The sequence below is a fragment of the Scyliorhinus torazame genome, chromosome 18 (genome assembly GCF_047496885.1).
Source record: "Scyliorhinus torazame isolate Kashiwa2021f chromosome 18, sScyTor2.1, whole genome shotgun sequence".
Taxonomy (NCBI): domain Eukaryota; kingdom Metazoa; phylum Chordata; class Chondrichthyes; order Carcharhiniformes; family Scyliorhinidae; genus Scyliorhinus; species Scyliorhinus torazame.
Genome location: NC_092724.1, coordinates 77,990,964 through 78,011,612, shown reverse-complemented (window position 1 = coordinate 78,011,612; position 20,649 = coordinate 77,990,964). Strand labels below are relative to the sequence as shown.

The 20,649-nt window shown below is 47.7% G+C and overlaps 1 protein-coding gene across 2 annotated transcripts in view; it reads right to left on the bottom strand.

Moving 5' to 3' along the window:
* The window catches only part of mif4gdb (MIF4G domain containing b), a 41,511-nt gene extending 22,282 nt beyond the window's left edge, over positions 1–19,229 (bottom strand). The window contains exon 1 of one of the 2 annotated variants that reach the window (XM_072482947.1): positions 18,974–19,229. The gene's annotated coding sequence lies outside the window, so the exon portion shown is untranslated. Of the gene's footprint in view, positions 1–18,796; positions 18,818–18,973 lie in introns of those variants that run through there. The other variant, XM_072482948.1, reaches the window with a different exon arrangement.
* Between the last annotated feature and the right edge of the window lie 1,420 nt (positions 19,230–20,649).

Genomic DNA, 20,649 nt, shown 5'->3' with positions numbered 1-20,649 from the left:
CTATTTCTGACTTCAACCCATACTACCTCAATAGGGTGATACTCCTCGAAATGCCTTTCTGCAGCTGTTATACTATCTCTAATTAATAATGCCACCCCCCCATCTCTTTTACCACCCTCCCTAATCTTATTGAAACATCTATAACCAGGGACCTCCAACAACCATTTCTGCCCCTCTTCTATCCAAGTTTCCGTGATGGCCACCACATCGTAGTCCCAAGTACCGATCCATGCCTTAAGTTCACCCACCTTATTCCTGATGCTTCTTGCGTTGAAGTATACACACTTTAACCCACCTTCGTGCCTGCAAATACTCTCCTTTGTCAGTGTTCCCTTCCCCACTGCCTCATTACATGCTTTGGCGTCCTGAATATCGGCTACCTTAGTTGCTGGACTACAAATCCGGTTCCCATTCCCCTGCCAAATTAGTTTAAACCCTCCCGAAGAGTACTAGCAAACCTCCCTCCCAGGATATTGGTGCCCCTCTGGTTCAGATGCAACCCGTCCTGCTTGTACAGGTCCCACCTTCCCCAGAATGCGCTCCAATTATCCAAATACCTGAAGCCCTCCCTCCTACACCATTCCTGCAGCCACGTGTTCAACTGCACTCTCTCCCTATTCCTAGCCTCGCTATCACGTGGCACCGGCAACAAACCAGAGATGACAACTCTGTCTGTCCTGGCTTTCAACTTCCAGCCTAACTCCCTAAACTTGTTTATTACCTCCACACCCCTTTTCCTACCTATGTCGTTGGTACCAATGTGCACCACGACTTCTGGCTGCTCCCCCTCCCCCTTAAGGATCCTGAAGACACGATCCGAGACATCCCTGGCCCTGGCACCCGGGAGGCAACATACCTTCCGGGAGTCTCGCTCGCGACCACAGAATCTCCTATCTATTCCCCTAACCATTGAATCTCCTACAACTATTGCTTTTCTATTCTCCCCCCTTCCCTTCTGAGCCCCAGAGCCAGACTCAGTGCCAGAGACCTGGCCGCTAGGGCCTTCCCCCGGTAGGTCATCCCCCCCAACAGCATCCAAAATGGTATACTTGTTTTGAAGGGGAACGGCCACGAGGGATCCCTGCACTGTCTGCCTGTTTGTTTTTTTCCCCCTGACTGTAACCCAGCTATTCTTGTCCTGTACCTTGGGTGTGGTTACCTCCCTGTAACTCTTCTCAATCACCCCCTCTGCCTCCCGGATGATCCGAAGTTCATCCAGCTTCAGCTCCAGTTCCCTAACACGGTCTTTGAGGAGCTGAAGTTGGGTGCACTTCCCGCAGGTATAGGCAGTGGGGACACCGGTGGTATCCCTCACCACCCACATCCTACAGGGGGAGCATGTAACTGGCCTAGCCTCCATCCCCTCTTACCTTACAGAATATAGCTGCTGTGTGGACTAACTCGATCTCCGCCCTCCGACTCTGCTCCCAGTCAGCTACACTTCCTGTAAACTCCTGGCTCTCTTCGCACTCTTTGCGGAAATGTCGGAAACAAAATGAAAGGAGCACCTTACTCCCTCCTCACCTAACTCCCTCGGTCACCAAACTCTCACTATAGCACTCAAATGCACCAAATTCAGCACTCCCTCGGTCACCAAACTCTCACTATAGCACTCAAATGCACCAAATTCAGCACTCCCTCGGTCACCAAACTCTCACTATCGCACTCAAAAAGCACCAAATTCAGCACTCCCTCGGTCACCAAACTCTCACTATCGCACTCAAAAAGCACCAAATTCAGCACTCAGTGCAAACAAAGTCTGCACTGTAGGGGATCACTTTTATACTGTGAATCTAGCCTCTGAAAAACTGGCCTAATCCAATTAACTAATTAACAAGCTCCAGCTGCAAGTGCCTAGAAGTAGAAGCCTGTTTAAAGCTGATTGAAAATTCACCTTCTTCTAAACCAAACAGCAACTTTTAAGTTAATTAACTAAATAAAAGAAAGACTAAACTTTAGATAAAAATGAAGCCTTATACTCCCTCGGTCACCAAACTCTCACTATCGCACTCAAAAAGCACCAAATTCAGCACTCAGTGCAAACCTAGATCCCATGCCTTGGTTAGATCTCAGGAACGCCTATTAGAGTGAGACTAGCTGTCTCACTCTAATATGCAGATTTGCCAGAAAGGGCAGGATTCACAACGCAAGATTGTGTTAGATCTTGCGAAGCGTGGCAAGCCGGGTAAATCGCTGAAGTGGGATCTCCCTTCATCTACAGGTTGGATGTGCCGCACTGCTTTTCGGGCGCAATGCGACTGGTAGATCCTGCCCCTCATCTCTGGAATCAATCTAGTAACTCTCCTCTGAACTGTCTCTAATACAACTTCATCCCTCCTCAAATAAAGGGACCAAAGCTGTACACAGTACTCTAGGTGTAGTCTCACCAATGCCTTATACAGTTGCAGCAACACTTCCCCACCTCTACACTCCCTACCTATAGGCCAAAGCTCCTTTTCCTTTACCTGCTTACTAGTTTTCTGAGGTTCATGCATGAGGACATCCAGCACTCTGAAGTTTCTCTCCATTTAGATAATTAGTTGCCTTTACATTTTTCTGTCCGAAGCTTATAACCTCACACAAACTCCATCTCCAAATTTTGGTCGACTCACCTAACCTATCTGTGTCCATTTTTTAAAATGTCTTATTTCTTCATTGCAACTTACTATCCTACCTATTTTAATGTCATCTGCAAGTTTGGCTATAGTACCTTCTAACCCTACATCCAAGTCTTATCAGAGAAAAGAACATCCATATTCTGACCATTCCAACAAAGCTGGTAAACAATCAGGCTGTGCCCAATATTAACACCAAAGTAAAACCTGGAAGCTGTTAGACTCTGAAAGGGAAATGATACAGGAAGAGGGAGCCAGAGATAATGAGGGATACAGGACAGGGCCCAGGGGCAAACCACAGCCCAAAAGTTCAGCAGGATTCCTGCTGCATTGCTAACCATTGTAGCACCAGTACACAGCCTAAAATCAGCAAATATACTGCAGCTTGCTCAGTGTCAAGAAAGAGAAGCTAGTCCAAGTTTCTGGTAAGATCCAGAATATATCACTGCGTAGAGTCTTCCTGAGCCAGGTCTGGGGGTGACAGATTCGCCCAGTACTTGCTCTCTCAGATGCTGATGGGCCTGTCGTATATTTTGAATTTGACGCTTCTTCCTTGTCTCAATACTATTGGAATATAGACATTGTTGGTTAGGTCAGCATTTCTCAGCCCTCTAGTCATCTCGAGCAGGCTGTGGTGTTAGGATTGTACAAAGCAGGCATATCAGTCACTTCACAGGGTTGCTAAGAGTTTGGATCTGGAATCACATGTCGGCCAGATTGGGTAAGGACGGCAGATGTACTTTCTTCACATCGGTGAATCAATCCAAGAGATTCAGGGGCTCTTTTACCACCCTTGTCCTGGCCTTTCCGAAATCCCTACCCCTCCTTCTACCCTAAACCAATCACAGCAGCCTCTCTCCCTGGCTAGCCCAGCACTCCATCGCAGGATTACCATATCCTGTGTGTGGAAAGCTGATCTCCTGGATTTGCTTTCCTCTCTGATAGTCTGTTCCGTCCTGATCGCCACTGGGCCAGGGAGCATCCAGTGTCCAGGTCACTGTCTGAAACCCCACCCACATCCCCCACAATGCATCTGTTGCAATGTGCCAGCTCAGCACTGGGCTGGCAGCAGTTCAATGGGAATCACAAGGATCACAATTTCACGCTGCCTTTGTCTACTCAAGTCTGGGGGTTTAATTCATCAGTTCCTGTTCAATGGAGCCTAACACAGGCCAATCACAGGCAACAGGGCTTGTCGATTAGCGGAGAGTAATGAAAATATTGAAGTGTCACGTCTCCATTGTTCTGCTCCTTTCTGACTTGTGCAGCGATTGGGGTTCCACATATTCCAGCAGCCTCCCCAATACCTCAGCCAAGTTGCCAATGTAGTGAATGTTGAGATCGTACTCAATTACCTCTCAAGGTGAATTTTTTAAATAATTCAAGGGATGTGGGCTTCACTGGCCAGGCCAGCATTTGTTGCCCATCCCTAATTGGTAGGTGGTGATAAGCTGCCTTCTTGAGCTGCTGCAGTCCATGTGGTGTAGGTACACCCACAGCGCTGTTCGGGGGAAAGTTTCAGAATTTTAACCAGTGACAGTGAAGGAATGGCTGATATATTTCCAAATTGGCAAGTCACTCACCTCCCCGACTTGGAAACATTCACTGTTTCTTCACTGTCGCTAGGTCAAAATCCTGAAACTCCCTCTCTAAGAGCACTGTGGGTGTACCTACATCACATGGACTGCAGCAGTTCAAGAAGGCAGCTCACCACCACCTTCTCAAGGGCAATTCGGACTGGCAACGAAACTCACATCCCTTGAATGAATAAAAGAAATGATAACCTTGAGAGGCAATCGAGCATGATCCCGTTCTCAACTTGGTGTCCGCTGTGGGTCGGTCGGTATCAACTTTGTCAAAATGTCATATATTCAAGGCCTACACTACTGAGGGAGTGCTGCACTATTGGAGGTGCTAACTTCTGCATGAAACAATAAACCCAGGCCGATCTGCCCACTAAGTGGGTGTAAAAGATCCCATGGCACTATTTCAAAAGAAGAGTTGGTGAGTTATCCATGGCGTTCTATCCCTCAATCAACATCATATAAGAACACATTATCTGGTCATTATCATATCACTGTTCATGGAAGTTTGTTGTGTAAGGATTAGCTGTCATGTTTCCTATATTACCACAGTGACTATGTTTCATTTGAGTGTTCTGGGGCTGTAAAAGATGCTTTAGTCCTATTCTCAGCCAAGCCTGCACAAATGGGTGACACTGGATACAGCAAAGGTCCTGACAACATTCAGGCAATAGTACTAAAGATTCTTCCTCCAGGACTAGTCACAGCCCTGGCCAAACTATTCCAATACAGCTACAACATTGACATGTAACCAAAAGTTGGAAAATTGCCCAGGGACGACTTGTCCACAAAAATCAATACATAACCACATCAGGTTTATTACTGCCCCATCAGTCTACTTTCATTCATCAGTAAAGTGTTGGATAGTGTTGCCAGCCGTGTTATCAAGCAACACTTACACAGCAGTAGCCTGCTCACTTAAGCTCAATCTGGATTCTGCCAGGGTCACTCATCTCCTGGCATCATTATCGCTTTTGTTCAAACGTAGACAAAAGAGGTGAGGTGAGAGTGACTGCCCTTGACAGCAAGACAGCATTTGACCGACATGGCATCAAGGAGCCCTAGCAAAACTGGAGTCAATGGGAATCAGGGGGAAAACTCCACTGGGTGGAGTCATGCCTGGCACAAAGGAAGATGGTTGTGGTGGTTGGAGGTCAATGATCTCAGCTCCAGGACATCACTGCAGGTGTTCCTCAGGGTAATGTCCTAGGACCAACCATCTTCAGCTCCTTCATCAATGGCGTTTCTTCCAACATCAGGTCAAAAGTGGGGATGTTCGCCGAAGATTGCATAATGTTCAGCACCATTCAGAACTCCTCAGATACTGAAACAATCCATGTCCAAATGCAGCAAGACCTGGATAGAATTCAGGCTTGGACAGATAAGTCACCAGTAACATTAATGCCACACAAGTACCAGGCAATGACAAGAGAGAAACAATCCATCACCCCTTGGCATTTGATGGCATTAGCATCGCTAAATCCCCCATAATCAACATTCTGGGGGTTACCATTGACAAGAAACAGAACTGGACCAGTCATACAAATACTGTGGCTACAAGAGCAGGTCAGAAGGACAAATTCTGAAATGAGTAACTCACTTCCTGACTCCCCAAAATCTGTCTACCAATTAAAAGGCTCAATTCAGGAGTGTGTTGGAATACTCTCCACTTGCCTGGATGAATGCACCTCCAACAACATTCAAGAAGCTCAATATCATCCAGGACAAAGCAGCCTGCTTTATCGACCCCATCCAGCACCATCAACATTCACTCCCCCCACCACCAATAGACAATGGCAGAAGCGTATTCCATCCAAAAGATGCATTGCAACAACTCACCAAGCCTCCTCAGACAGCACCTTAAACCCACGGTCACTACCATCTGGAACATAGAACATAGAACTTTACAGTGCAGTACAGGCCCTTCGGCCCTCGATGTTGCACCGACCTGTGAAACCAATCTAAAGCCTATCATCCATATTTTTATCCAATAGTCATTTAAATGCCCTTAATGTTGGCGAGTCCACGACTGTTGCAGGCAGGGCATTCCATGCCCCTATTACTCTCTGAGTAAAGAACCCACCTCTGACATCCGTCCTTTATCTATCGCCCCTCAATTTAAAACTTGTGCTAGCCATCACCATCCGAGGAAAAGGGCTCTCACTGTCCACCCTATCTAATCCTCTGATCATCTTGTATGCCTCAATTAAGTCACCTCTTAACCTTCTTCTCTCTAACGATAACAGCCTGAAGTCGCTCAGCCTTTCCTCATAAGATCTTTCCTCCATACCAGGCAACATCCTGGTAAATCTCCTCTGCACCCTTTCCAATGTTTCCACATCCTTCCTCTAATGCGGCGACCAGAACTGCACGCAATACTCCAAATGCGGCCGCACCAGAGTTTTGTACTGCTGCAACATGACCTCATGGCTCCAAAACTCAATCCCTCTACCAATAAAAGCTAACACACCGTACGCCTTCTTAACAACCCTATCAACCTGGGTGGCAACTTTCAGGGATCTCTGTACATGGACACCGAGATCTCCTGCTCATCCACACTACCAAGAATCTTACCATTAGCCCAGTACTGTTTTCCTGTTACTCCTTCCAAAATGAATCACCTCACACTTTTCTGCATTAAACTCCATTTGCCACCTCTCAGCCCAGCTCTGCAGCTTATCTATGTCTCTCTGTAACCTGCAACATCCTTCCACCCTGTCCACAACTCCACCGACTTTAGTGTCATCTGCAAATTTACTCATCCTTCTACGCCCTCCTCCAGGTCATTTATAAAAATGACAAACAGCAGTGGCCCCAAAACAGATCCTTGTGGTACACCACTAGTAACTGAACTCCAGGCTGAACATTTCCCATCAACCACCACCCTCTGTCTTCTTACAGCTAGCCAATTTCTGATCCAAACTGCTAAATCACCCTGAATCCCATGCCTCCGTATTGCTAACACCTCCATGCCTCTGGAGGTGTTAGCAATTCTGGAAAGTGTGAAAATAGATAAGTCCCCTGGGCCGGATGGCATTTATCCTAGGATTCTCTGGGAAGCTAGGGAAGAGATTGCTGAACCTTTGGCTTTGATCTTTGTGTTGTCATTGTGAACCTCATTGTGAACATCCTTATGAACCTCAAGCCCGTCTAGTCTAGTAGCCTGTATCTCAGTATTCTCCTCGACAACATTGTCTTTTCCTGTGTGAATACTGACGAAAAATATTCATTTAGCACCTCGGACTCCACGCACAACTTCCCACTACTGTCCTTGACTGGCCCTACTCTTACCCTAATCATTCTTTTATTCCTGACATACCTATAGAAATCTTTAGGGTTATCCTTGATCCTACCTGCCAAAGGCTTCTCATGTCCCCTCCTGGCTCTTCTTAGCGCTCTCTTTAGGTCCTTCCTTGCTAACTTGTAACTCTCGAGCGCCCTAACTGAACCTTCACGTCTCATCTTTACATAAGCCTCCTTCTTCCTCTTGATAAGTGATTCAACTACTTTAGTAAACCACGGTTCCCTCGCTCGACCACTTCCTCCCTGCCTGACAGGTACATACTTATCAAGGACACGCAGTAGCTGTTCCTTGAACAAGCTCCACATTTCAATTGTGCCCATCCCCTGCAGTTTCCTTCCCCATCCGATGCATCCTAAGTCTTGCCTCATCGCATCATAATTGCCTATCCCCCAGCTATAACTCTTGCCCTGCAGTATTTGCCCTGTCACTTTCCATCGCTGAAGTAAACGTAACCTGCAGGATGTTTGAGGTGAGGGATGCAGTTAGTGTCCCTGCTGATTTTACCTGCAGGAAGTGCTGCCATCTCCAGCTCCTCCAAGACCGAGTTAGGGAACTGGAGCTGGAGTTGGAAGAACTTCGGATCATTCGGGAGGCAGAAGGGGTCATAGATAGCAGCTTCAGGGAATTAGTTACACCAAAGATTGGAGATAGGTGGGTAACTGTAAGAGGGACTGGGAAAAAACAGTCAGTGCAGGGATCCCCTGCGGTCGTTCCCCTGAGAAACAAGTATACCGCTTTGGATACTTGTGGGGGGGACGACTTACCAGGGGTAAACCATGGGGTACGGGCCTCTGGCACGGAGTCTGTCCCTGTTGCTCAGAAGGGAAGGGGGGAGAGGAGCAGAGCATTAGTAATTGGGGACTCTATAGTCAGGGGCACAGATAGGAGATTTTGTGGGAGCGTGAGAGACTCACGTTTGGTATGTTGCCTCCCAGGTGCAAGGGTACGTGATGTCTCGGATCGTGTTTTCCGGGTCCTTAGGGGGGAGGGGGAGCAGCCCCAAGTCGTGGTCCACATTGGCACCAACGACATAGGTAGGAAAGGGGACAAGGATGTCAGGCAGGCTTTCAGGGAGCTAGGATGGAAGCTCAGAACTAGAACAAACAGAGTTGTTATCTCTGGGTTATTGCCCGTGCCACGTGATAGTGAGATGAGGAATAGGGAGAGAGAGCATTTAAACACGTGGCTACAGGGATGGTGCAGGCGGGAGGGTTACAGATTTTTGGATAACTGGGGCTCTTTCTGGGGAAGGTGGGACCTCTACAGACAGGATGGTCTACATCTGAACCTGAGGGGCACAAATATCCTGGGGGGGAGATTTGTTAGTGCTCTTTGGGGGGGGTTTAAACTAATGCAGCAGGGGCATGGGAACCTGGATTGTAGTTTTAGGGTAAGGGAGAATGAGAGTATAGAGGTCAGGAGCACAGATTTGACGTCGCAGGAGGGGGCCAGCGTTCAGGTAGGTGGTTTGAAGTGTGTCTACTTCAATGCCAGGAGTATACGAAACAAGGTAGGGGAACTGGCAGCGTGGGTTGGTACCTGGGACTTCGATGTTGTGGCCATTTCGGAGACATGGATAGAGCAGGGACAGGAATGGATGTTGCAGGTTCCGGGGTTTAGGTGTTTTAGTAAGCTCAGAGAAGGAGGCAAAAGAGGGGGAGGTGTGGCGCTGCTAGTCAAGAGCAGTATTACGGTGGCGGAGAGGATGCTAGATGGGGACTCTTCTTCCGAGGTAGTATGGGCTGAAGTTAGAAACAGGAAAGGAGAGGTCACCCTGTTGGGAGTTTTTTATAGGCCTCCTAATAGTTCTAGGGATGTAGAGGAAAGGATGGCGAAGATGATTCTGGATATGAGCGAAAGTAACAGGGTAGTTATTATGGGAGACTTTAACTTTCCAAATATTGACTGGAAAAGATATAGTTCGAGTACAATAGATGGGTCGTTTTTTGTACAGTGTGTGCAGGAGGGTTTCCTGAAACAATATGTTGACAGGCCAACAAGAGGCGAGGCCACGTTGGATTTGGTTTTGGGTAATGAACCAGGCCAGGTGTTGGATTTGGAGGTAGGAGAGCACTTTGGGGACAGTGACCACAATTCGGTGACGTTTACGTTAATGATGGAAAGGGATAAGTATGCACCGCAGGGCAAGAGTTATAGCTGGGGGAAGGGCAATTATGATGCCATTAGACGTGACTTGGGGGGAATAAGGTGGAGAAGTAGGCTGCAAGTGTTGGGCACACTGGATAAGTGGGGCTTGTTCAAGGATCAGCTACTGCGTGTTCTTGATAAGTATGTACCGGTCAGACAGGGAGGAAGGCGTCGAGCGAGGGAACCGTGGTTTACCAAGGAAGTGGAATCTCTTGTTAAGAGGAAGAAGAAGGCCTATGTGAAGATGAAGTGTGAAGTTTCGGTTGGGGCGATGGATAGTTACAAGGTAGCGAGGAAGGATCTAAAGAGAGAGCTAAGACGAGCATGGAGGGGACATGAGAAGTATTTGGCAGGAAGGATCAAGGGAAACCCAAAAGCTTTCTATAGGTATGTCAGGAATAAGCGAATGACTAGGGAAAGAGTAGGACCAGTCAAGGACAGGGATGGGAAATTGTGTGTGGAGTCTGAAGAGATAGGCGAGATACTAAATGAATATTTTTCGTCAGTATTCACTCAGGAAAAAGATAATGTTGTGGAGGAGAATGCTGAGCCCCAGGCTAATAGAATAGATGGCATTGAGGTACGTAGGGAAGAGGTGTTGGCAATTCTGGACAGGCTGAAAATAGATAAGTCCCCGGGACCTGATGGGATTTATCCTAGGATTCTATGGGAGGCCAGGGAAGAGATTGCTGGACCTTTGGCTTTGATTTTTATGTCATCATTGGCTACAGGAATAGTGCCAGAGGACTGGAGGACAGCAAATGTGGTCCCTTTGTTCAAAAAGGGGAGCAGAGACAACCCCGGCAACTATAGACCGGTGAGCCTCACGTCTGTAGTGGGTAAAGTCTTGGAGGGGATTATAAGGGACAAGATTTATAATCATCTAGATAGGAATAATATGATCAGGGATAGTCAGCATGGCTTTGTGAAGGGTAGGTCATGCCTCACAAACCTTATTGAGTTCTTTGAGAAGGTGACTGAACAGGTAGACGAGGGTAGAGCAGTTGATGTGGTGTATATGGATTTCAGCAAAGCGTTTGATAAGGTTCCCCACGGTAGGCTATTGCAAAAAATACGGAGGCTGGGGATTGAGGGTGATTTAGAGATGTGGATCAGAAATTGGCTAGCTGAAAGAAGACAGAGGGTGGTGGTTGATGGGAAATGTTCAGAATGGAGTACAGTCACAAGTGGAGTACCACAAGGATCTGTTCTGGGGCCGTTGCTGTTTGTCATTTTTATCAATGACCTAGAGGAAGGCGCAGAAGGGTGGGTGAGTAAATTTGCAGACGATACTAAAGTCGGTGGTGTTGTCGATAGTGTGGAAGGATGTAGCAGGTTACAGAGGGATATAGATAAGCTGCAGAGCTGGGCTGAGAGGTGGCAAATGGAGTTTAATGTAGAGAAGTGTGAGGTGATTCACTTTGGAAGGAATAACAGGAATGCGGAATATTTGGCTAATGGTAAAGTTCTTGAAAGTGTGGATGAGCAGAGGGATCTAGGTGTCCATGTACATAGATCCCTGAAAGTTGCCACCCAGGTTGATAGGGTTGTGAAGAAGGCCTATGGAGTGTTGGCCTTTATTGGTAGAGGGATTGAGTTCCGGAGTCGGGAGGTCATGTTGCAGCTGTACAGAACTCTGGTCCGGCCGCATTTGGAGTATTGCGTACAGTTCTGGTCACCGCATTATAGGAAGGACGTGGAGGCTTTGGAGCGGGTGCAGAGGAGATTTACCAGGACGTTGCCTGGTATGGAGGGAAAATCTTATGAGGAAAGGCTGACGGACTTGAGGTTGTTTTCGTTGGAGAGAAGAAGGTTAAGAGGAGACTTAATGGAGGCATACAAAATGATCAGGGGGTTGGATAGGGTGGACAGTGAGAGCCTTCTCCCGCGGATGGATATGGCTGGCACGAGGGGACATAACTTTAAACTGAGGGGTAATAGATATAGGACAGAGGTCAGAGGTAGGTTCTTTACGCAAAGAGTAGTGAGGCCGTGGAATGCCCTACCTGCTACAGTAGTGAACTCGCCAACATTGAGGGCATTTAAAAGTTTATTGGATAAACATATGGATGATAATGGCATAGTGTAGGTTAGATGGCTTTTGTTTCGGTGCAACATCGTGGGCCGAAGGGCCTGTACTGCGCTGTATTGTTCTATGTTCTATGTAACCGAATTGTGGTCACTATCACCAAAGTGCCTATCACCTACCTCCAAATCCAACACCTGGCCTGGTTCATTACCCAGTACCATATCCAATGTGGCCTCGCCTCTTGTTGGCCTATCTACATACTGTGTCAGGAAACCCTCCTGCACACATTGGACAAAAACGGACCCATCTAAAGTACTCAAACTATAGCGTTTCCAGTCAATATTTGGAAAGTTAAAGTCCCCCATAACAACTACCCTGTTACTTTCGCTCCTATCCAGAATCATCTTTCCAATCCTTTCCTCTACATCTCTGGAACTTTTCGGAGGCCTATAGAAAACTCCCACCAGGGTGACCTCTCCTTTCCTGATCCTAGCCTCAGCCCATACTACCTCAGTAGACGAGTCCTCATCAAACGCCCTTTCAGCCACTGCAATACTAACAATGAAATGAAAAGAAAATCGCTTATTATCACAAGTAGGCTTCAAATGAAGTTACTGTGAAAAGCCCCTAGTCGCCACATTCCTGCGCCTGGTACGGGAATTGAACCGTGCTGCTGGCCTGCCTTGGTCTGCTTTAAAAGCCAGCGATTTAGCCCAGTGTGTTAAACCAGCCCCAATGCCACACCTCCCCCTCTTTTACCACCTTCCCTGAGCTTACTGAAATATCTGAACCCCGGAACCTGCAACAACCATTCCTGTCCCCGCTCTATATATGTCTCCGAAATGGCCACAACATCGAAGTCCCAGGTACCAATCCATGCTGCAAGTTTACCCACCTTATTCCAGATGCTCCTGGCATTGAAGTAGACACACTTCAAACAACCTTCCTGCCTGCACCGACCCTGCTGCAACCTTGAAACCTTACTCATGACCTCACTACTCTCAGCCTCCTGTATACTGGAGCTACAATTCAGGTTCCCAAGCCCCTGCTGAATTAGTTCAAACCCTCCCGAAGAGCATTCGCAAATTTCCCTCCCCAGGATATTGGTACCCCTCTGGTCCAGGTGTAGACCATCCCGTTTGTAGAGGTCCCACCTACCCCAGAAGGACAAGGGCAGCAGATACCTGGAAACACCACCACCTGGAAGTTCCCTTCTAAGTCACACACCATTCTGACTTGGAAGTATATTGCCGTTCCTTTGGCACTGGGTCAAAATTCTGGAACTCCCCCCCCCCCTCCCCATAACAGCATTTGGGTGTCCCACAGAGATGGTGGCGTAGTAATAATGTGACTAGAATAGTAATCAAGAGGCCCAGGCTAATGTTCTGGGGACACAGGTTCAAATCTCAGCAAGGTAGATGGTGGGAATCTAAGTCAAGTTAATAAAATCTGGAATTGAAAGCTAGTCTCAGTAATGGTGACAGTGAAACTATTAATGATTGTTGTAAAAACCCTGCTATCCTCGTTCGGGAAGGAAATCTGCCGTCTTACCCGGTCTGACCTACATATGGCTCCCAATCCATTGCAATGTGGTTGGTGGTTGACTGCCCTCTGGAACTACCCTAGCACACCACTCAGTTCAAGAACAATTAAGGATGGGCAACAAAGGCTAAACCAAACAGTGACACCCACACCCTGTGGAAGGATTTTTTTAAACCTGTACCACAGGGACTGCAGCGGTTCAAGAAGGTGGCTCACCATCACCTTCTCAAGGGAAATTAGGGAGAGGCAATAAATAATGGTCTTCCAACAGTCCCCCACATCTCACTGGATAATTTATTTTAAATCGAGGATCAGGAATCCTGGCAGATCTTTCCCTTCTCTCAGTGCTGGGCACTGGAGCTAGCCATGATCATCTAATCACACTAGCTGCCCATTTATCGAGTGAGCAAGGCAAATTCCACTTTGGATTCCTGTTCTGTGCAGCTTCACAACCAAGCCGTTGCTAGCCAATGGTCCTCTCTTTTACAGACAGTCAGCTAGGAGACGCTTAATTCCTGACACAATCTGCACCCCACAATGTTCCGACTCACTGTTCAGTCACCTCTGCTGGAAATCAAATGTGTCAGGACACCAGGTGCAGACAAAATGTGGCCTGCCGGTGATGCCTCTTTGGTTGAATAACCAACTTTGATTGATTGCCCACTTACACCCAAAAATGTGTGTGTTCTCAATGAGGGAGTAGTGAGGACCATAACACAGAGGAGCAGAATTAGGCCAATCAGCCCATCGAGTCTGCTCAGCCATTCAATCATGACTGTTATTTTTCTCATCCCCACCCTCCTGCCTTCTCCCCATAACCCCTGATCCCCTTATTGATCAAAAACCTATCTAACGCTGTTTTGAAGACACTCAGTGATTTGGCCTCCACAACTTCTGCGGCAAAGAGATCCACAGGTTCACCACCCTCTGACTGAAGCAATTCCTCCTCATCTCAGTTTTAAAGGATCGCCTCTTTAGTCTGAGATTGTGTCCTCTGGTTCTAGCTTCTCCTACAAGTGGAAACATCCTCTCCACATCCACCCTAGCCAGGCCTCACAGTATACTGTAAGTTTAAATAAGATCCCCCCCATATCCTTCTAAACTCCAATGAGTACAGACCCAGAGTCCTCAACCGTTCCTCATACCACAATGTGGTACAGGCTGAGAAGATACGGATAGGCCAGGAACAGAAACTGTCTCATGGGACCCTGGCTGGATTCGATACTGGCCATCTGCAAAAGCACTCAAATCAAAGCATAAATCTGTTATTGCTATATGGACTTTGTGTTTACCCACTCCAAAGACTATGGATATGTAATAAACTTCCAGACACAGGTGATCAACTTTGCAGCAGAACGAAGGACAGACAAAAGAAGCCAGCAGACTCCATAATGAGCTGATGGCTGGTCAGACAAAGGGAGTTTCAGAGGACAATGGGTCTTGATTGAACCACCATGGATAGATAGGAATATCCTGTCTTTCCCATTAACCAGTGGGGTCTGATTAGGACAATGGCCGGTCGTGGGCATATACATATGACTCAATCCAAGCATAAAGAAAGGAGCATCGAACAGATCTTGAGGAATAACCTGGGAGTCCCCAGGCACAAGCATCGCAAGAAGAAAGGACCCTAGTTTCAAACACAGAGAAGATATCCACATCGAGTGATCGTAGCCTGGCCAGCCTCCTTCATTAAGTGTGGGTAAAACCCAAAGCTCAGCTGTGAGTGTGAGCCATATTTTCTTGAGTAATATAATTGTGAATAAAATTGCGTTAAACTTTGAACCTGTTTTGTCCTTTGTTCATCTCGCAAATAAGGAGGAGCATATTTTGTCAGGTGTGTACAGGAAGGATTCCTGACTCAATATGTAGATAGGCCAACAAGGGGGAGGCAAAATTGGACTTGGTGCACGGCAACAAACCAGGCCAAGTGTCAGATGTCTCGGTGGGAGAGCATTTCGGTGACAGTGACCACAACTCCTTGACCTTTACCATAGTCATGGAGAGGGTTAGAAACAGACAGTATGGGAAGGTATTTAATTGGGGAAGGGGAAATTATACTGCTATGAAACAGGAGCTGAGGAGCAAAAAGTGGGAACAATTGTTCTTGGGGAAATGGACAACAGTAATGTGGGGGTTGTTTAAGGAGCACTTGCTGCGACTGCTGGATAGTTTTGTCCCCGAGACTAGGAAGGAATGGTAAGGTGAAGGAGCTTTGGATGACAAGAGAAGTGGAGCTTCTAATCAAGAGGAAGAAGGAAGCTTACGTAAGATTGTGGAAGCAAGGATCTGACTTGGCTCTAGAGGGTTACAAGGTAGCCAGGAAGGAACTCAAAAATGGGCTGAGGAGAGCTAGAAGAGGGCATGAAAAACCCTGGCGGGAAGGATTAGGGAAAATCCCAAGGCGTTCTACACTTATGTGAGAAATAAGAGGATGATCAGAGTGAGAGATGATCAGGGATCGTGGAGGGAACTTGGATGGTTCCCTAATCTTGCCATTTCTATCCCTCATTTTCACAGGGACATGTCTGTCCTGCACGCTAATCAACCTCTCTTTAAAAGCTTCCCACGTATCAAATGTGGATTTACCTTCAAACAGCTGCTCCCAATCCACATTCCCCAGCCAATCATGCCCCTCCCTCAACCAAGTCTCAGTAATAGCAATAACATCATACTCTCAGGTACCAAGCCCTAAGTTCATCTGCCTTACCTACTACACTTCTTGCATTAAAACAAATGTACCTCAGACCACCAGTCCCTTTGCGTTCATCATCTGCTCCCTGCCTACTCTTCCCCTTAGTCACGCTGACTTCATGATCTAGTTCCTTACAGACTTTAGTTACTACCTCCTTAACTGTCCCCATTTAGTTCCCATCCTCGGGCAGCACGGTAGCATGGTGGTTAGTACAATTGCTTCACAGCTCCCGAGTCCCAGGTTCGATTCCCGACTTGGGTCACTGTCTGTGCGGAGTCTGCACGTTCTCCCCGTGTGTGCGTGGGTTTCCTCCGGGTGCTCCAGTTTCCTCCCACAGTCCAAAGATGTTAGGTTAGGTGGATTGGCCATGCTAAATTGCCCTTAGTGTCCAAAATTGCCCTTAGTGTTGGGTGGGGTTACTGGGTTATGGGGATAGGGTGGAGGTGTCGGCTTGGGTAGGGCGCTCTTTCAAAGAGCTGGTGCAGACTTGATGGGCCGAATGGCCTCCTTCTGCACTGTAAAATTCTATGATCCCCTGCCACATTAGTTTAAACCCTCCCCAACAGCGTTATTCTAGCCAATCGACATGAATGCTAACATTGCAATTGCCTTCCTAACTGCCGACTGAACGTGTACGCTAACCTTAAGAGAATCTTGAACAAAGACTCCCAAGTCCCTTTATGCTTCTGATTTCCTGAACATTTTCCCATTTAGAAAATAGTCTGCGCCTCCATTCCTCCTTCCAAAGTGCATAATCTCATACTTTTCCACATTGTATTCCATCTGCCACTTCACTGCCCACTCTCCGAGCCTGTCAAATCCTTCTGCAGCCTCAATACTATCTGTCGCTCTACAGATCTTTTTATCATCTGCAAATTTGGCAACAGTGCCTTCAGTTCCTTCTATCAATACAGAAGCACTTGTAAATGAAGAGAAATGCAAACCAACTACCTCCAGATGGGGCATTGCTACCACTAAGGTATGGCTGACGTGTGCAGTGTGGGTTTCAGGTGTGTGAAAAGCCCCAGGAACAGCCCAGAAAACTCACCCTGTACAGGAGGCAAGATTTAGATTTGGATCTATCCTGTTGCACCACCAGTAAAACTTTTCCAATATGAAATACTGACAGTAACAATTCTTAACTGTTTATGAACCGGGCAGCAGGGTAGCACAAGTGGCTAGTACTGTGGCTTCACAGCACCAGGATCCCAGGTTCGATTCTCTGCTGGGTCATTGTCTGTGCACGTTCTCCATGGGTGTCTGAGTGGGTTTTCTCCGGGTGCTCCGGTTTCCTCCCACAGTCCAAAAACGTGCAGTTTAAGTGGATTGGCCATGCTAAAGTGCCCTTAGTGTCCAAAAAAGGTTAGATGGGGTTATGGGGATAGGGTGGAAGTGAGGGCTTAAGTGGGTCGGTGCAGACTCGATGGGCCGAATGGCCTCCTTCTGCACGATATGTTCTATGTATCTATGAAAGGTTGTTTAGTAGACCTCTGGGGCCCCCACTTGTGTCCTCAGATGGTGAGGGGTGGGGGGGTGAGAATTCACCCTAGACCTGTTACTGATTCCATATTGGAAAATTCACATGTGTGGGGGTGAAAGGCAAAGTTCTTCAGTGAGTTTGAGTGAAAGGATGAGTTTGAGTAAGTGTGTGAATGAGAATGTGAGAGTGACAAAGTGAGATTAAGTGAAAATGTAAGTGTGCACGTGTGTTAAGTTTTTGCAAGAATGTGTCTTAGAATGTGAATGTGGGTTAGACCGAGTGTTAGTGTGAGTGAGTAAGTGAGTGAGTGTGTGTGTGAGTATGCGGGTATGTGTGTGTATTCGGGTGTGTATGTGTATGCACAGGTGTCTGTGAGTGAGTGTGTGCAAGTGTGTGTGTGAGTTGCGCAGGTGTGTGTGTGTGTGAGTTGTGCGAGTTTGTGTGTGTGTGTGCAGTGTGCGAACGGGTGTATGTGAGTGAGATGTGCGGGCGTGCGTATGTGAGTGTGCAGGTGAATGTGTGTGAGTGAATTGTGTGGGTGTGAGCAGGTGAATGTGAGTTTGTGTGTGTGTGTGTGTGTGTGAGTGTGCGGGAGTTTGTGTGTGCACGTGCAAGTGTGTGCGTGCGCGTCCGGGGGGTGCGTGCGTGTGAGTGTGTGAGAGTGTGTGTGAGTAAGTTGTGCAGGTTTGTGTGTGTGTGCGTGAGCGGGTGTGGGTGTGTGAGTGAGATGTGTGGGTGTGTGTATAAGTGTGTGGGTGAATATGTGTGAGTGAATTGTGTGGGTGTGAGCAGATGAATGTGAGTTGTGTGTGTGTGCAGGTGTGTGTGTGTTTGTGCCGGTGTGTGTGTGTGTGTTTGTGCCGGTGTGCATGTGCACGTGTGTGTGCGCATGTGTATCTGCGTGAAGCTGTGTGTGCGCAGGGATGTGGGTGGGTGTGTGCAGCCGTCTGTGTGAGTGAGTTTTGCAGGTGTGTGTTAGTGTGTTGTGTGGGTGCATGTGTGTGCATGAGTGTATTTAAGTTAATGTGTGTTTATGAGTGTGTTACTGAGTATGTCTGTTTGTGAGTGACTGTGTGAGTGGGTGTGAATGTGTGTGAGTGTTAGTGAGTATGCTTGTGTGTGTTAGTGAATGTGGGGTTGTGTTAGTGTGTGTGTGGTTGACTGTTAGTGAGTGATTTTGTGAGTTGTGTTAGTGAGTGTGAATTAGTGAGTGTGGGTTTGTGTTCGTGAGTGTGGGGTTGTGTTAGTGTGTGTGACTGTTAAGAGTGTTTGTGTTGGTATATGTGTGACTGCGTTAGTGTGTGTGGGTTAGTGTGTGTGTTCGTGAAAATGGGTTTGTGAGTTGTGAGTGTGAGTTAGTGCTCAGTGTTTGTGACTATACTAAGTGAATGTGCACTCACAAACGGACAGGATCTGGCTCTTGGCGATGATGCCTCCTATGATCGAATCGCCTCCCCGAGGAGTAGCCGGTGGGTGGAGGCAGCCGGAGGGAGGGAAGTCCCCCTGGAGAGGGGGCCCTGGCTCGGGCTGTCCTGTGAAGAGGAGAAGCCCCCGGGAGCAGTCTCTGCGCCACTTACCTGGCAGCAGCTCCAGGTGAGCCCGGCTCAGATCCGCTTGGAGTCCGGGCCAGGCTGCTGGCTGTACAGGACGATGAGGAGCAGCGAGAGGAGCAACAGTAACAGGAGCAGGAACGGGACAAACTCCAACATCGAGTGCAAATGCGGGATGGGCATTGCTGGGAGGGCAGAGGAGGGGACGGGGCTCAGTGCCCGGGACTCGGCAAGAATCCTCCCGCATCAACAGCCCAGCCACAACCCCCAAGGCTGCTTCCTCCTCGTCATTTCCTTACATGTGGAACCATTCACCAGACTCCCTCTGCTGTCTGTCTCTCTCTTTGTCTCTGCTTCAAACTTAACCACTCAAATCCCTCTCTGCAAACTCCTTCCAGCGTAGAGCCTGGCAAACCAATCTTTCCTGGGAAGCAGTGGATGGTGAACAAACCAAGTCTCATATTAAGCACGTGTCAGGCAGTTTTCTACAGAAAAGAGAAGCCTGTGTGGTGACTAAGGAAGTGTTTAAGATTATGTAAGTGTGTGATCGGATAAGCATAACCGTTTCACTTGCAGGGGAATTCAAACCGGAAGATAATAAATCCAGACAGGGGCTTTCGGAGTACTGAAAGTGGAACCCTGAAGGAGTGAATGGAATAAAACTGGATAACCTGAGGAGTGAGAAAGGAATTGTAGGATCTGCTGATAGAACAAAGAACAATACAGCTCAGGAACAGGCCCTTCGGCCCTCCAAGCCTGTACCGGTCATGATACCAACCTTTGCCAAAATTCTCAGCACTTTCCTTGTGCCGTATCCCTCTATACCCATCCTATCCATGTGTTTGTCAAGATGCCTTTTGAATGCCGTTAATGCATCTGCTTCCACAACCTTCCCTGGTAACACATTCCAGACACTCATCACCCTCTGCGTAAAAACACTGCCTCGCGCATCTCCTTTAAACTTTGCCCCATGGACCTCAAACCTATGCCCCTGATGACTGACCCCTCCACCCTGGGAAAGAGTGCCTGCCCATCCACTCTAACCATGCCCCTCATAATCTTGTAGACATCTATCAGGCTGCAATAAAAGGGTGGGAGGAAGCTGGTTTGGAGCTAAGGATTGGCACAGATCTGTTACTGCGCTGTACATTCTGTGTCGTTCTATATGCAAAGCTGTTAACTGTAAGCTAGTCTCGGTAACCTATCCCAGAGTCAACTGTAGATCTGAGAAAATCTTTTGTTTAGATTATCACGAAAATCAACTCCACAGCATAGACAAATATTTGGGACAGAGGGAGAAATAGATCACTGTCATTGCTCTGCACTTTTGAAGAGGGCACAAAAGAGATTTACTCAAACGGGAGCAGAGACTTCAGCCATTTTGTCTGCGACAGCCATCAAGCACGTGGGCTGAATTCTCCGCTTTGCGATGCCGGAATCAAGAATCGCAATCGGGAGGAGAATTGCACACAATGGAAAAATCCAGGGCGGGATTCTCCGTTGCCCGACACCGATATTGTAATCGGCAATCGGGCGGAGAATCCCTATTTACGACCCAATCAGGGCGGTGCTTGTTTATGGATGCTGCGCCCCCTACAAAATGGCGTCATTGAGAAGTACACCGCACACCGTTGGTACGGCCTCAGGACATTACCTGAAGGTCCTCCCCTGATGCTCCACCCCCAATGGGACGAGTGCCCGAC